The sequence below is a fragment of the Prionailurus viverrinus genome, chromosome B2, assembly GCF_022837055.1.
Source record: "Prionailurus viverrinus isolate Anna chromosome B2, UM_Priviv_1.0, whole genome shotgun sequence".
NCBI classification, from domain to species: Eukaryota; Metazoa; Chordata; class Mammalia; order Carnivora; family Felidae; genus Prionailurus; species Prionailurus viverrinus.
This window is the reverse complement of record NC_062565.1, coordinates 54,179,765-54,194,931: the sequence shown is the minus strand read 5'-3', so window position 1 is coordinate 54,194,931 and position 15,167 is coordinate 54,179,765. Positions and strand designations below refer to the sequence as shown.

The 15,167-nt window shown below is 36.5% G+C and overlaps 1 protein-coding gene across 12 annotated transcripts in view; it reads left to right on the top strand.

Moving 5' to 3' along the window:
* DST (dystonin) overlaps positions 1-15,167 on the top strand; it is a 372,684-nt gene that overhangs the window by 19,982 nt on the left and 337,535 nt on the right. The gene's annotated exons all lie outside the window — the stretch shown is intronic.

Below are 15,167 nucleotides of genomic sequence, written 5' to 3'. Positions count from 1 at the left end.
GTTGAGTTGTGAATGTTTCACTTTATACTGGTATGATCTGTCCATTTATCCTTGACATCACTTTCTGACATATTTTCTATTTATTGTTTATGGCATCTGTCTCATTTTTAATTTTTGAAATGTTTACCATATTCATGATTTTTGTTTTTTTCAGAAACTATTACTGATTCTTTTTGAAACTTTTTTTTTTTAAAGTAGGCACCAAGCCCAATGTGGGGCTTGAACTCACAACCCCAAGATTCAGAGTTGCATACTCTACTGACTGAGCTGGCCAGGCACCCCTGAAAACCTTTTTTAAATGTCTTCAGGGTTTTTGATATAGTTTGAAAATCATTGATTGCATGTGTATTTCATTTCCTTGTGCTTAGTCTTCAAGACTGTATTGTTTATTAATGGTACTGAATTAACCAGTGCTTTGGAGGATTAGGTTTATCTGTAACACTGATTGGTGTAGAACTTTGGAAGAAATTCATATTTTTAAAAGTTGTTTCATTCTCATCACATGCATTAATGATATGTAAACTTGGTGACTTCAGATGTGTGCAAATGAGCTCTTTTTGGAAGTTTTAAGATTGTCATCCGTTCTGTCACTATGCACTGTTCTTACATGTCTAGGTCTGTGTTTCTTTTGGGTTTACTTAAATGATAACCATACGTGATTTTGAGGAAAGGCCTAAAGTGTTGTTTCCTTCGAGCTTCCTTTTCCATCTCTGGTTGAACGGAAGATTTCTTTCATGGTACTTAGTATTCTTTAGTAATGAATGTGAGCAAATAGTTCATGGCTGGCCTTTTTTTGAGTCTGAGATGGAGCTACAGCCTCAGGATTATGGATTGTCATGTTTAGTTTTGAAGCGCCTTCATTCTGGGGGATTGCTCATGCCCATGCTTTTTAGATTTGTTTTTCCCTTCCATTGTTCTCCCCTACCTCCCAAAGGAACAGAGCTATTGGAGACTTCTGTATCTAACCCTGACTGTACTTTCCTACCTGCCTGCCTTTGAGAAGTACATAGCTTATGGTTGATGTATGGAAAAGATAGAAACATTGAGTGTGCTCACTTTCTGTCCTTTCATTTTACACTCGAGAAAACTGAAGTCCAGGGAAGTGGGACCAGCAAAGGGTAAAGCGAGATCTAATTTGGGGTCTCCTGATTTCTGGTTCTCCACATTGCTTGGTCTCCTTCTTTACTTGCTGGTAGATAGAAGGGATGCTTTCATTGGGTATATCTAAGTCACTTAATGAAAAAGCCATGGCTGGCTAGGGAATTAGTAAGGAAATGAGTGGAGAAAGTCAGGCAATAGCAGAAGTCGTAATGACCGTGTTATTCTAGACATGCAGCAAGAAGAATGCTGAGTTTTCAGTGATGGATTTGATGTGTTTTTTTTTAAGTTTTTATTTAAGTAATCTCTACACCCAGCGTGGGGCTCGAACTCACAACCTCGAGATCAAGAGTCACCTGCTCCATGAACTGAGCCAACCAGGTGTCCCTGATGTTTGTATATTTTAGGGTCCCGTGTTAGGTCAGTAATGCAGCAGGCTCATCAGCGTTCTGGGGCTCTAAGAAATAGATTGGGCTTAATATAAATTGGAATTATAATATGCAATTAAAATATCCCTCCATGTTGAAAGGTCCTGTGACAATTTGGCTGCAGCTTTTTGATCAGCATGTAGATTTGGCTGTTTCCTAGTTAACTATCAGATGCAGGCTCCAGGAAGGTGGTATGTGGGCCACTGAGCACACCCATACTTTACCCCTTCCCTGTGGCCTGCATTCTGAGGATTGGGTGGAATCATACCCTTCCCTTCTGCTGTGGATCAGGACTGAAGAGGAGAATATGATGGTATGTGGCCTGAATTCTAATACATTTAGAAGGTAGGTAGGAGTGGCAGTGGAAGGGATGGAAAGTTTGCTCACAACTCAAATAGGCCTGTGGTGTGTGTGTGAGGCAGGGCTGTGGAGAGGGAAAGAGTAGAGAAAAAAGGAGAGGGAGGTTAGCTCTTGGTATTTCTAGGAAGTTGGGAGATAGGGGTTTTTAGATGAATGGTGGCCTGACTCCATTCCTCATCTTTTACCCCCAACTCCTTCCCTGCTCGTATGCATTTCTTCTGAGGGTCCCAGTCTCCTCAGTTCCTTCTATGATAACAGCAGGTAAGTATATGGTTGGGAAGGATGTGATTTGGAAAGTGTATTTCCGATAGGAACACCCCTATTGTATGTATTTATGAAACTTTTAGAAAATAGATCCAATGTTATATATTTTAATTATTCTAGATTAACTACAAAGTGTCAGTATATATTATACATCAATAATTTTGTTTACCTTTTTTTAAATTAAAAATATATCTCATCTTTATTTAAACAGCATTTTTAAGAGAAAATGTGTTATAAGTTGGTTGTTTGGAACTTATAAGTAAATTTCTATAGCCCTGCTCATTGGTTAACTGAAGATAACTGGCAAATGTTTGACAGTGGGCAAGTCTGTGGAGAAGTTTAAGGATTTTAGAAAACAAGAAATACTATATATTTTTAAAGTTAGTAATGACTTGGACTCCTGTCATCATCTTCCAAAAGCATTTAGCATAGTGTAACCTCCAGTACTAGCAAGAATGTAGGGAAACACTACTCTCATGCATGCTTATAACGTGATTTGCTGCCATCTTTGGGGAGGGGAGGTTGCTGCTGAAGACACATTTACTCTTTGACCCACCACAATTTTAGGATCTTTGTGGCAGGTAAAACTCAAGATATTGAATATGACATTATTTATGATAGCGAAATACTGAAAACAACCTGAATGACTCTCAGTAGGGGATAGTTGAGTAAAATTTGATATTTCTATGTTAAACTAATAAAGAATATGAGTGAGGTCTCTAAGTATTTCCCTGTAACATTTCTCTGATATATTTTTAAAGAAAATTAAAAGACAGAAGACTGATACGTATGGCATTTTTATAAAAAAAGAAAAAATCTGTATTAAAATATAGAACTATAAAAGATAGGAACCAAACTGTTAAAAATAGTCAACTCCAAGGGGTGAGATTTTATTTTTCAATCTCTGTAGTTAACAATTGAAAAAAGTATCTGTTACTTCTGTAATAAATATAAATACCACCACAAATAAAGTGGAAAGTTTAAAAGAAGAAAATTATTAAATATTTGCTTGTATATGATGAAACAGTGCTGGTTTTTGAGAAAAGATTCATCCATGGGATCTTGATAGGTATAATTTATAAGCAACATTGTTGGTATTAAGTGACATTGCCTTAATAGACCATCTGGCACTTTCATAAACAATTTACAGACTTATGGTTTGTGTGGTTGTTTATGGCTGAGGTGGTTCATTATGACCTCAGCTATCATTTTCATCATTTGATTTGATTGTACACTTGCAGGCTGTCTTCTTAGGCAGAATCCACAGGGGCGAGAAGGCCCTGACTTGAGTAGGGCAGAGAAATGTAATAATGGTCTCTAAGAAGTGGGGTCCTTAGCCAGAGTTCCTGTTTGTTTTTAATCTCATTTAATTTTTCATTCATTTATTTAATAAATAAATGAATATAATGAATAAATGTATATCATGTATAATGAATAAATGAATATAATGAATAAATGTATATCATTGGGTGCCCATGATATACACAAAGATGAAAAGGGTGATGTTGCTTTCCTTGGGAAATCTCAGTCTATAAGGGAAAACCAGCAAGATGAATTCTGGAACAATTAAGGTGCAATATATTCAGTAGGAAAAAGTATCTTATGAGGAACTTTGTATGCTCTTTACCTGGTGAAGCCAGTATGCCCTATATTCCTTAGCTTGTTTCATTTAGTTTTATTTCTCTAACGAGTAGGAATAAAGAAGTTATGGTAGAGCCCCATTATAGCACAGTTTCTTTTTCTTTGGATTGGAATATAAGCTAACCCCATCATTATAATATACTTACTCTAGTACCTGATAGTAAACAATGATATGGAAATACAATGGGGAGATTAAGGAAAACAAAATGCATATTTGTTTATAAGATCATCAAATAAGGGAATATTGAAAACTCTTGAGGTTTGCAAAACTAAGTTGGGAAACTGTGGAAAATATTTTTTTAAATTTAAGTCTTTTAAATCTTTCCAGTGCTTATCATGATATTTGGCGTATTTTAGATACTCACTAATTATTTTGTTTTTTAAATTGTTGAATGAATGAATTTCCACTGAGGGTTTTGACCTTAAAATTTTCCATATTCAGTTTCTTAACCTAACTAACTAGAGTTACTAGCTTCAGGTTTATTACTCTCTTCTTTTACAGTGTCTAATTTACTGTTAATCCAACCAAGTGTATTTTTTATCTCTATTAAGTTCAGTTTGGGTCTTCTTAAATTTCTTCTGTGTCTTCTCTTAATATGCTTTCCTCTATCTTTTTTAACATATGAAGTGTATTAATAGCTATTTTAATATCTTTGTCTACTACCTCTATTATTTGTTCTGGATCTGTTTCTTTGATTACTTTTCCTCATTATAGGTTTTACTTCCCAGCTTTCTTACATGCCTGGTAATTTTTTATATAGATGCCAATTTATTTTTTTTTTCTTTTTACAAAGTGTTTGTTTATTTTGAGAGAATGAGAGAGAGTGCAAGTGGGGGAGGGGCAGAGAGAGAGGGAGAGAAAGAATCCCAGGTAGGCTTCCTTCTGTCAGTGCAGAGCCTGACACAGGACTTGATCTTACAAACTGTGAGATAATGACTTGAGCCAAAATCAGGAGTCAGGTGCTTAATCGACTGAATCACCCAGGCGCTCCACGTGCTGAAATTTTTTAATGTGTTATTTTAAGTGTTTCTCAGTTTTGTTTTGGGATATAGTTAAATATTTAGAATGAAGCAATCTTGTCAAGGGTTGTTTTTAAGGTTTTGTTAGACAGGACCAGAGCAGGCTTTAGTGTAGGGTTGATTTTCCCCACTACAGAGGCAATACCATTTTGTGTTCTGCCTGTTGCTTTCTGATGGTTCTTTACCTGATCTCTGTTAGTTTCCTTATGTATAGTGTACACAACAGTCAGATAAAGATACAATTGCTTGCATATCTCTAGAGTTTGCTCTTGTGCAGTTTTTTCTGGTTCTCTGCCTTTCAAATTCTGGTTGTCTTAACCTCCTCAGATTAACCCTTGTCTCCTCAACTGAGGGAGACTACTGGCTCTCTTCTCTTCCCATCTCTAGCTGTACCACCCCCCCCCCCCGACACACACACACACACACACACACACACACACACACACACACACACACTGTAGCCTGGGAACTCATCCAGGCAGTAAGCTGGGGTGATAGCAGGGCTCACCTTGTTTTGTTTCCCCTTTCTCAAAGATCATTGTCATCTGTTCTGCCCACTGCCTAATGTTCAAAAGTTGTGGTTTCATAAATTTTATCTCTCTTTTTAATTTTTTTTTAATGTTTGTTTATTTTTGAGAGAGAGAGACAGAGCATGAGCAGGGGAGGGGCAGAGAGAGAGGGACACACACAATCTGAAGCAGGCTCCAGGCTCCGAGCTGTCAGCACAGAGCCTGACGCAGGGCTCAAACTCACGGACCATGAGATCGTGACCTGAGCTGAAGTTGGGCGCTTAACTGACCGAGCCACCCAGGTGCCCCTTATCTCTCTTTTTAAAGGCAAAAATAGTTTTGTAAAGTGGAAAAGTAAATCCAGCCCCTATTACTTTATGATGCTCAGAAGTCGAAGGTCCTCCCTTTCTCTTTAAGGCTCATGTGCATTTAAATTTTGTATTGAGTTTTTAAAATTATAATTAGATAGACTATAGAAATGTAGACTTAAATCTTCAAGGTCTTTTATATAGAATTTATCCATGTTTATTAAGTTCTTTCTGTTTGATGGAAGTTCTGGAACTCAGCTTTGTGAAGGGTACAGAAAGGAAAAAAGTATGGTCTTTGTTCATGCATTTGCCTTTGTGTTGGTATAACCCTAAAAATGTAAAAGTTGGTAGCTGGAAAATTAAGATGGGATACATAACATTTCTATATTTTCACATTAAATGTAAATGTTTCTGTTTATGTGGTATTTAAATTTGAGTCAGCTTAATAAAACTATGTTACCATAGTAGGCCAGGCAGAGAGGAAAGATTCTTTAATAGTGACAGCACATTTATTCAGAACAGTAGATAAGAATCATAGAGCCGAGATTGTGTAATTTAGCTCTTGCATTTTATGTCTGAGAATTAAGCTCAGAAATATTAAGCTCACAGAACTAGTTAGCACCAGAGTTGGAACTGGAGCCCAGATATTCTGATTTCTAGATCAATGCTTTCTCTACTTAATCAAGCTGCCCTGAGAGAGTCATTGTGCTACTTAAGCACCCAGATAGATGCATGTGCTGTACTTCCCCTTCTCTCTGGTCCTGACCAAGTAGGGTAAGTCTCAAGGGCCCAGCCAACCTGTTTCCTTGGCAAGCTCCATTCTGTAAACGTTGCCACACTTTTAACATAACTCGAAACATTTAGTTGGTCTCTTTGAACACATTATGTGTGTATTTATCGCATTAGGGCCTAACATATGACATGCAATGGGCAGTTGAGTACTTGACTGTTAGTTTGAAAGTTAATATTTGTGTTTCAGTTAGACTGACTGTGGGCTTGTTGATATTGACTTGAGTTGCTAAGTAATGTCAGAAGGTCAAAACAATTTTAAGAGATGTGTGGACTATATCTGATGACAGTTTGGCACTTAACTTTTATCTCCTTAAGGTGGCCTTCGTAGTGAATCATGGCAGATTAGACTTGTTATTTTTAAAGAATACTGAATCTCTCTTGCTTTGGTAGACAGAAAAAGCGAGGCCCCTGTCTGGTGCAGTTAGAGACAAAGGTATGTGGTCCTTTAGGGACACAGTTTTGAAAAGGAACCTGAGCTTGGCAATCAAGTTTGCATACATAGTACCAACAGGGATAAGAAATAGACTAGTGATAACTAACATTTTGATTTGTCACCCTTTTTTTCCTGTGAAAAAGAAATTAAAGATGACTTATAATAGCTCGAATAACAGGCAGTGGTGTACTGATAAATATTTGACAACCAGTTAAAAAAAAAGACTTGATTTATAGCATTTGCTCTTTTCTATAATATAAATACTTTGACCATGGTCGATTTCAGGCTACCTGGTTGACACCACTGACTGCCCCCAGTGACACCACAGATTGAAAAGAGCTGCGCGGTAACACGCTACGTATGGTGGATGCAATAGATGGAAATGAGTGCAAGATCATAGATAATAGTAACATGTAGTCAATTAGTGATGAGTTTTGAATATTTATTATTTTTTAATTTATTTTTGTTAATGTAGTTTATTCAAATGTAGTTTAAGTGTAGCTTTATGTAATTTAATTTTTAATGAAGTCTGTATTTAAAAATTGGCTAACAAAATCCTGAAAATTCAACAGTCAGCTCTCACTCAAGCTGTTATGAGTTGGCACTAATATACTACTGAAAATAGGTAATACTTAGTGAGCACATATCTGCTGGGCATAGTCTAAGTGTTTTTTGTGCATTACATCAGCCTCAAAGTAAGCATATGAATTAGGTGCTTGAATTATCTCCATTTTGCAGTAAAGTTGAGGCAGATAGAAGTCAAATAACATGCCCAAAAAGAAGTTGGCAAAAGTGGCAGAGCTGGGATTTAAAACTAGGCCACCTGTCTCAAAAGCCTGTGCTCTTAACCATCTTGCAAACTATCTCTTGAGAATAAAGATACTCTTTTTTTTTTTTTTTTTTTTAAGTTTTATTTATCTTGAGAGACAGAGTGCATGAACCAGCGGGGGTGAGAGGAAATCCCAAGCGGGCTCTGCACTGTCAGTGTGGGGGCCCATGTGGGGTGCAGACTCACGAACTGGGAGATCATGACCTGAGCTGAAACCAAGAGTTGGATGCTTATCTGACTGAGCCACTCAGGTGCCCCAAGTGTAAAGATATTCTTGAATGTGAGGCAGTAGTAGGTATGATAAATTTTAAGTAAATTACTCATGCTTCAGAATTATCTTTTGACTTGTTTAATTGCTTAGATTTTATTTGCATTTTTATTTATGACAAAGTACTATCCTTACTATATGGTATGTTTATATAAATAAATATGTTTATTTAAATCAACAAGAAAAGAGATACTCTTTTCAGCGGAAAAACAGACCAGAGACTTCAATAGGCAGTTCATAAAGACTAACAATGGCTTGTAAACATTGAAGGCAAGGACAGTATCTATTTTGTTCATCACAATAGTAACCCAACCCTTGCAGAGTGCCTGACACACAGCGGGGCTCCATAAATACTATTTTAGCACCTGTTAATTTTTGACATGTCTTAATGAAGCACATATAAAGATTTCTTGACCTTTTGCATATATAAAGCTGTTTCCTAATGTTGCCTTAAAGAATTGACATTTTTTAAAAAGGCACTTCTGATTATATTGTTAGAGACATTATTACAAAACCCTAGGTTCAAATAAGGATGAAGAGGCCCAATAAATTATTTTTTCCTTAATTATAATTAAGAATCAATATATGCTGTCTTATATAATTTCAGTAAGTAAAACTGATACTCCTAAATTTTTGAGACATAGTGGAATTATAAGAAATTGCTGTGTAATTCCTAGAACCTTTAAGTTAGAAGTAGTAATGTGTTACTTCATTGAGCTGTTTTTCTGAAGACCTTTTTGACGAATGTACAGTCTCCCCCGGACGGTTAAGTGACTAATGCTTCACTCTGCGGTGTTCCCCAGTTGTCCATTTCTTCCTTCTCTCTGGTCAATGTTGTTTTGGCCATTTCAGAGCTCACTTGTACTTCTGATGGATGTTGTGAATTATTTTCAGGAATGATGAAGCATATCAGAATAACGTTTTTGGTGCTGACAGATGAATTCTGGAGATTAGGAATGTGAGACTTCTGAATTGGTTTGAATGAAATGTTTTTGTTGTGTTGATATACATGTCATCTAGGATTTGCTGTAGTATATCATTCTGAAGATGGAAAAGGCAATAAGGGGGGGAGTAGAAGAGGAAAAGAGACAAATATTAATTGGATGATGACCCAGGGTCAGATCCATTGCTAAGTGTGTACATGTATTATCATTAAAGTAAAAGCTTTCTTTTATTAAGCAGCTGGAAAAAGATTGGGGCAGGTGGTGGAGAACTGGTTCCTTTAGAAAATGTGCAATTCACTAAAAGGTGGTGATATTGCTCTGTGTAGGTGGTTATACATCAGAGTACTTGAAACCCTTGGGATTAGGACCCTTCTCTGTATTCCAGAAACATCCCAAATAAGGTTGGCCAGATTATCAGGTTGCTTTGTTTTTGGCAGAGTTATATTAATTTACTCTGAGTTTTTAGGTTGATCACCATATCTGCTTGACAGTACAGTATATCAAATTAAAAAGGAAAATTTGTTAAATGTAGTTCATTTGGGAAATGACACTCTCTTCAAGGGACTCATGAAGGGTAGGGCACAAGCTGAAGTAAAAAGGGTATTTAATATTGAAAAGCTTAATGACTCTTGCCCCATTTGGTTTGTCTTGTGACTTCTCGTGGTGCCACAGAATGATACGTTAAAAGATAAAAACATTCATGTTAATGTGTCCTTTGCTGAACCTTTAGGAGGCAGAAACCTTGCTCTCCTCCTCTTTCCTTCCTCTGGCCCTTCCTTTCATAATAGCATGATTCTTGTTATTTAAAAAAAAAAAAAAATTGACAATTTGCCCTGGAAGGAAGTTGTATTAGTTTCCTTCTGCTCTATATCATCACAAATGTACTAGCTTAAATAATACAGATTTGGTATCCTACAGTTCTAGAGGTCAGAAGTCCAAAATAGGTCTTAGAGGTTAAAATCAGACTGTCAGCAAACCTATTCTTCTAGATGTTGTAGGGGAGAGAATCTGTTTCCTTGCCTTTTCTGGCTTCTAGAAAGTGCCCTCATTCTGTGGCTCGTGGCCACATCACTTACACTTCTGTTTCTTTGTCACATCTTCTCTTACTCTGATCTTCCTGCTTTCTTCTTACGAAGACTCTTGTGATTATATTGGACCTAGCTGGATGATCCAGGATAGTCTCTTTACCTTAGGATCCTTAACTTAATCACAATGGCACTGTCCCTTTTGCCATGTAAAGTGATGTATTTACAGGTTCTGCAAGATTAAGATGTGGGTATTATTGGGGGACTTTTATTCTGCCTGCCACAGAAAGTTTTAGAAGTTTCTGGTAAAATACCAGATAGCATAACTTTTCCTATATTAGTTGATCATAATGGAGACCAGAGGTGATGTCCACTAACCTTTAGAAAAATCATCATGATTACCTTTAGCACAAAAATATTTAATAAAAAATAAAATATGATAAGTTTGGCTAATTTGTATTATGCTGTTTTGAGTAAGAATGGGGCAAATAGTCAAAGGAAATATGACTTCATTTCTTGCCATAGAGGTTAGTAATAAAATACTATTGCTATTAAAAAAAAATAAAACCGAATGTTTATCTCACAGTACTTCATCAAAAGTCTCATTTTCTCAAATTGTTTTTCGGATATCCAACCTGCAATATAAACAATATAATTTGTTTTCTTCTGAAAAGAAAAATCAAATCAAATCAAATGTCCCTTAGATTCACTTGGAAAGGCTATGCTGTTTTCTCAGTTGGTTTAAACTGTGAAGTTGCCTTTAAAAATAAATTCTTCATCCAAGGAAATGATTAGATCAGTAAGGTTACTTGAAGAGAAGTATCTTTAGAAAGGGAGATGCCAAAGTGAAAAGTAATAGTCCTCTTTGAAATTTTCTTATAAGTACTTTTTAGGCTGCTTCTTCTTCTTCTTCTTCTTCTTCTTCTTCGTTTTCTCATTGTTTTTCAGTATCTATTTAATTCCTTTTTTTTTCAAGTGGCTTAAAACAACACCCATTTTTTGTCTCAATTTCCATGGGTCAGAAGTCCAGACATTGCTTGGTGATGAGTTCTCTGCACAGGATCTCACAAGGCTGAATTTGTACTTGGTTTTTAGAACAGTGTGGAATTAGAAGTAAGCAGAGACCACAAAGATCTTGGTAGGACAGAATTAAAAAAATTTTATATGAACATTATTTCTGACAAGCTACACTGTATATATAGTGTAAAGACCTTGGAGAGTATATAAAAAAAGCAAAAAAGAAGTGTCTGGTTACAGCAGCTTCCAGAGCGCCTGGGTGGCTCAGTCCGTTCAGTGTCCGACTTCAGCTCAGATCATGATCTAATGGTTTTTGAGTTCGAGCCCTGAGTCAGAGTCTGTGCTGACGGGTTGGAGCCTGCTTCGGATTCTGTGTCTCCCTCTCTCTGCCCCCCCGCCCTTTCTGTCTCCCCAAAATGAATAAACCTTAAAAAGTTTCTTGGGTGCCTGGGTGGCTCAGTTGGTTAAGCATCCAGCTCTTGATTTCAGCTCAGGTCATGATCTCATGGTTCATGGATCCAGCCCTGCCTTGGGCTCTGTGCTAACAGTGTGGAGCCTGCTTGGGATTCTCTGTCCCGTTCTCTATCTGCCTGTCTCCCACCCCTCAAAAATAAATAAATAAACTTAAAAAAAAAGTTTCTCTTTCTACTTAAAATATATGAAATTTGAAATTAAGGGAGGCATAGATTGATCAGGTTTGGACCTTTGAGCCTCATTGAGTGTTTCCTGCTTACTGTCACCACCACAGCCCTGCAAGAAAATAGGGGATTCCTTTCATACTGTTTTTTCATAGATAAGGTCTGTTAATAATCTGCCGGGATGCTTATAATGAGCAAGCAGAGCAATTACAGTAGAGTGCCATTGCTATGCAGTTGAACCATAGGCCTATAATAATACTTGAGGGACGAAGATAAGTTTCCTTGCACATGCCATAGCTCTTGGGTGCCTGGCTAACTCTGTGTACTTGCCTGAGTCTATAAATGGTGCAGCCTCCTCTCCTTGAAAGTGGGACGTGTATAATAAAGGAGCTGTAGAAACACAGGTCTCCCTGTTCTTCTGAGGGAGTATCAAATGACTTTTTGCATTAGGTTGATTTTTACAGGAAGCTGAAAAATACCAGGTAAGCAGTTTCCCAAGGTTTGTAAGTTTTTGTCAGTTCATTAACACCTTACACCCTGTGACTTTGGGTTCATTTCATGCTATGGAACCAAATTCATTAAATAGGGGTATAAAACTGGAACTAAGCCAGCAGTCAGGGAGAGAGGGGTGGGACTGTGACGTTAATGAGATTGGGGGCACATTCCTTTGTGTTATTTATTTTCCTACCTTAAAGTTGTCCTTTGGTCAAAACGCAGGGATTCCTTGTATAGACATTTTATTGTTAGAAACCCCTAAGTTCTTATGTAAAGCAGAGGAAGAAAGGAAAGTTAAATAAATTATTCAGTCTTAACTTTGTTCAGAGCTGGGGAATGTGGCCATAAACTTCCACTGTTTTATTATCAAATACCTAAATTATATGGAATAATCACTGTGGCCTAAATGTCCGTATCTATCTAGATTTAGCAGATATTTGTAAGAGTAGATTATACTACATTTTATATAATTTTGCAGAGTTTTTTTTTAGTGAAATATAATTGAAAATACTGTTTGGGCCATCATTGGTTGAAGTGTTTAAATTGGAAAAAGTGGGAAATCAGATGTTTACAATATTTTATAATTTACTTTCAGGATTAGCTGTTTAGTTTAACCTCATTTGCACTCCTGTTGTCCTCTGAAATGGCCTCAAGCTCCAAATTTGGTAGAGCAGAGGTGCTGGGATTTAGGCTTCAGAGGTATCTTCTCCCCTTTGTGGCGATCGTTTTTAAAGGCACATGCACAGACCTTTCACCCAGTTCTCAAAGTGGAACACTTCCACTGTGCTATAAAAATTTCCTGAATTGGTCAAACTTCTTTGGCAAACTCATGCCGGGTAAATACCGTGCTTAATTAATTTGGCCAGCATAGACACCATCTACTAAAGATGTCTTGTCCTGTGAAAATGTAATGAGTATTAAACACACCAATTTTAGTTTTGAATTTTTATACCTTGGTGTAATGGGTAAAACTATGGCTAAGATAAAAACAAGTCATATATGTTATAAGGGGCTGTGTGCATTGGCCTTATTTGTGGATACATTTTCTATTCTACCTTATTCTCCTCCCCACCTCTCCCTTTTACGCCAGCATTTCTATGCAATTCTTTACTGGCCAGGTACTGTTGTAAATGCTTTATGTATGTTAAGTTAATCCGCATAACGGCCCCAGGAGCTCATTTTACAGATGAGGAGATGGCTGCACAGAGAGGGTAAGTGACTTACCCAAGATGACACAGGAATTGTAGTGAGCAGCAAGGCTGTGATTCCAGTGCAGGCTCTTTGCCTATGGAGTCTGTACTCGTCATCTCCCACCTGCACTACGCTGTCTTTACCACAGTCCCATTTCTCATTTATGGTATCTGGCTGTAATCTTACAAGTAACTTCAGATCATCTTTGCAACGTACATGGTGAATGTACCAGTGAACAAATAGTAAAACCCTTTAGCATGTGCTTTGCCTCTGACTATTTTTGTTCAATAATATTTTGATTGAGCAATTATACTTCTAAAATATCATGAGACACCTTGACCAAAGTATATTTCTAGAATCAGCTTTGGAGTCCAGTCCTCTCCTCAGCTGGCAAATGTCTTAAGAGAATTTTTTGATATTTCTATTGTACAGTGCAATTAGGTTTTCTTTCTCTGAAAGCACAGCTGTAACTATTGTTGTGACAAATGTTGTTGGAGAAAACTGCTGTGTGGCAAACAGGGTTGAAGAGATAGGCTTCAATTAAGTGTTTTCTTTGGTCTGTCATAGACTTAATAGGAGGTCAAATCCTGCTCTGAAGGACTGTTAGCGGCAGGTGCTATTTCTGTCACCAGGATGGTCTCTGCTGATTTTTAATTCACTGACATCCCCAAATAGAAGCATTCTGTCATTCTCTCAATCCTTCAATTTGTGGAAGGATTTTGATCAAAGAGTGCTTTTTGCTTTTTATTTTTTTAGTGAGACACAACATCATATTTCATATAGAAAAACCTTGTGTAATAGCAAAAATAAAATAGCTTATTTTCTTTGCTCATTTTTCACATACTTGAACGTTATACTTTAACAATGAAGTCCTGTAGAAGCATACTCTCCCTATATAAACCTATTCATTTGTATAATACATAATAATGAGTAATTTCATTTGTGTGTTGGTACCATCGCAGTTATTGCATTCATATTCTTAAATCATTTTCTCTTTGGGAATCAACTTATTTTGAATTGATACAAAAAGCATGTTTATGTTCAGTGATTTTTTTTAAAATTTATTTTTATTTTGAGAGAGAGAGGAGGGGGAAGGGGCAGAGAAAGAGGGAGAGAGAGAATCACAAGCAGGTTCTGTGCTGTCAGCGCAGAGTTGATGCAGGGCTGGAGCTCACAAACCATGAGATCATGACTTGACATCCAGAGTTGGATGCTTAACCAACTGAGCCACCCAGGTTCCTCTAGGTTCAGTAGTTTTTAAAAATGAGTAGTGAAAGATACTTATTTCATTTATTCTACTTGTAATCTGGTAAAAGATTGGCTGATAGAGGATAAAAGAACTGGGATTTTTTTAGTATTTGTAGTTCATTTAGGCAAATATATTAAGTAGCATAAGAATTAAATATATTAAAACAGAATTTTAAAAATATTTGTTAAATGAGTGGCTTGAATGAGTATAGTTATAGCAAGGGTTGTGTAAATATCTGTTATTCTCAGGTTTGAAGATAAACATGTGATTCTTTCAATTCACTGTTAATGGTGGAATTTGAGTTTTTGATAATTTGTCATATTTAAAACATTAATCCACTTTATTTAGCATAAATGTTTTAGAATATTAAAAGTTGTTTTTTGGCAAGTAGATATTAGTTAGATTTGCCCTTTGAAAATTTTGCGTTTTATAGGGCCTACCTCAGTATATTTTCTCCTTTTGTGGAATACAGTTTATGTTTCAAGTTTATATTTTCTTCTACTTTTTAGACTTTTTTTCTGAAAAAAATTTAATTAGGCTTATTGGTAAATTCTCATCTTAATTAGAATTAGTTATGATCTACTTTTTCTTAAGCAGGTAAAACATTAAAAAAGTAAATTTTTGAAAGACTAAAAATAGTTTCAAACAAGCAGTTGAA